The 1,907-nt window shown below is 44.4% G+C and overlaps 2 non-coding genes across 2 annotated transcripts; both read left to right on the top strand.

Annotated features, from left to right (window-relative positions):
• Positions 1-90: 90 nt before the first annotated feature.
• On the top strand, positions 91-231 carry LOC111650311 (U4 spliceosomal RNA). Its single transcript, XR_002760387.1, has one exon. It is a non-coding gene; the product is annotated as a U4 spliceosomal RNA (small nuclear RNA).
• A 1,201-nt stretch (positions 232-1,432) lies between these two features.
• On the top strand, positions 1,433-1,549 carry LOC111650312 (U5 spliceosomal RNA). Its single transcript, XR_002760388.2, has one exon. It is a non-coding gene; the product is annotated as a U5 spliceosomal RNA (small nuclear RNA).
• The last annotated feature ends 358 nt before the right edge of the window (positions 1,550-1,907 follow it).

The raw sequence follows: 1,907 nt of genomic DNA, 5'->3' as shown, positions 1-1,907 counted from the left end.
GTAAACAAAAAATGCTAGGGATGAGAAGTGCACCACGTGTGTTGTGAGTGTTGCACCAGCTCCATTTGTAAACTGGTAGTTGTTCTCTTTACTCTTTCGCAGGGGCAATTTCATAGTCTGTGAAGTTCTGCTGAGACGTGATTATTGCTAGTTGAAAACTTAACCCAATACCCCGCCTGGATGACTTGAAATATAGTCAGCTGTGGCAATTTTTGTTGGTCTCTGAAGGGACTTTTCAACTCTGTATTGATGACAAATCTCCAGTTGATGCATGATATTTAGCTCTTTGGTGTTCCCATTTATGTGGCTGTGAAGGGAAACATCCCTCATTTTTAGGCCACTTGGTAGAGTGGCCTCACTCTTGTGGAATTCATTTCTCTTTCATGGGAGATCAAGGAGTTCATCAGTAAATGAGTCAACTTCTTTTCTACTGATTGGGTGCGTGTTAAATGTCAGAAGAAGGCTTGGGAAAGGGAAATGAATGCTGTGTTGGTTGTTAAAATATGGAGGACTGCTCTTTCCTGTATATATAGATGGTCAATGAAGAGCAGGCGCAGGTTAATTCCGTTTGAAAGTGATTGATGGTTTTCATTATTCAGAGGTCACGTTACATACGTTTTACCCCTCTGTGTCGCCAATTTGCCATGAATGCAAATCAAATGATGGTGGACTGTCCACCAATTCATCCATTCTGATCCATAATGCTTTCTTTTTTTCTGGGGTCTACCATAGGACTCTCCCTACTGATAGGATGCTCAGTGGACTCATCAATTCTCCCTGCACCCATTCAAACAGTGTTGTCGATGGGCATGCTACGAGCAAAAGAAAAGCCCCCAAAGAACACAACGCCTTCTCAAAGACGGGAAGGCGCCGGCCTCACGTTGCTTGAGAAGATGGTCGCATTAACTGGTTTTTGTTACTCACCTGAAGTAACTGGGATTTCAACATTAACAAAGGTCAATACAAGGGGGGAAGAACGGCGGGGTCACTCTTTGAAATGATGGACTCAACCTCACCAGGGCTTGTGCAGCACACAACCTGACCAGTGCTAGTGCAGCACACAACCTGACCAGTGCTAGTGCAGCACACAATCAGCAGCTTAGACAAAGACTCCAAAAAGCGCAGTGAGATTTGGAATGTTGACTGTTGGCCGACAAAGCGGAAACAGAGGAAATGCTGCCCGAATCCCGTCAAACACTTTTTCTCTGTGTTTTTGTGGCTGCTCACCGGTGCCTGATAACTTCAAGTTTTTGGTAACTTGGCTCTTAAGGCGCAGGCTCTTTCCTCCACAACCCCATTGGATAGAGCCTGTGACAACATGGCACTGGCGAGTCCCGGGACTTGGCAGGCGGCAAGCAAAGACAAGCCTACCGCAATGGTGGTGACTGTGGCGAATAGACTCCTGGGCTGTCCTTGAAGCGACGGGCTGTACTGACTCTGGTTTCTCTTCATAACGCACAAGTCTTTCGCCTTTTACTAAAGACTTCCGTGGAGAGGAACAGCAACTAGTTCAAGCTGTTTTTGGTAGGCTTTGCCTAACGGCGGAGCCCATTGAGTTTGTGAAAAGTGTTGGAATAATTGTATATATAGTTATCTCATATTTGATAATTGAACATTTCTGCCTTGCTGTTTAGATCATATATGTGGTTAGTCTGTACCTTGCCCTTAACATGAACATGCTCTGATTTATTGAAGTTAGTATGTGTGTAACGTAAATGTGTCTTTAACATGTTTTACTACCCTAACCATATATGTAGTTGTTTTCAGAATGAAGTGTCTTACAGGATGCAGGTGGTGGAGAGGACCACAGGCGGACACGAGCGCTGTACAGAACAGACTGGGATCAGTCTGTTCTACTTCTATACCATGAAATAAACATTTATACCATGTATCACAATCACCCCCAT

The sequence above is a fragment of the Seriola lalandi genome, unplaced genomic scaffold, assembly GCF_002814215.2.
Source record: "Seriola lalandi dorsalis isolate HSWRI2012SDOR001 ecotype SW California unplaced genomic scaffold, Sedor1 jcf7180002052229, whole genome shotgun sequence".
NCBI lineage: Eukaryota > Metazoa > Chordata > Actinopteri > Carangiformes > Carangidae > Seriola > Seriola lalandi.
The sequence above is the reverse complement of the archived record's forward strand: the minus strand, read 5'-3'. Positions and strand labels throughout refer to the sequence as shown.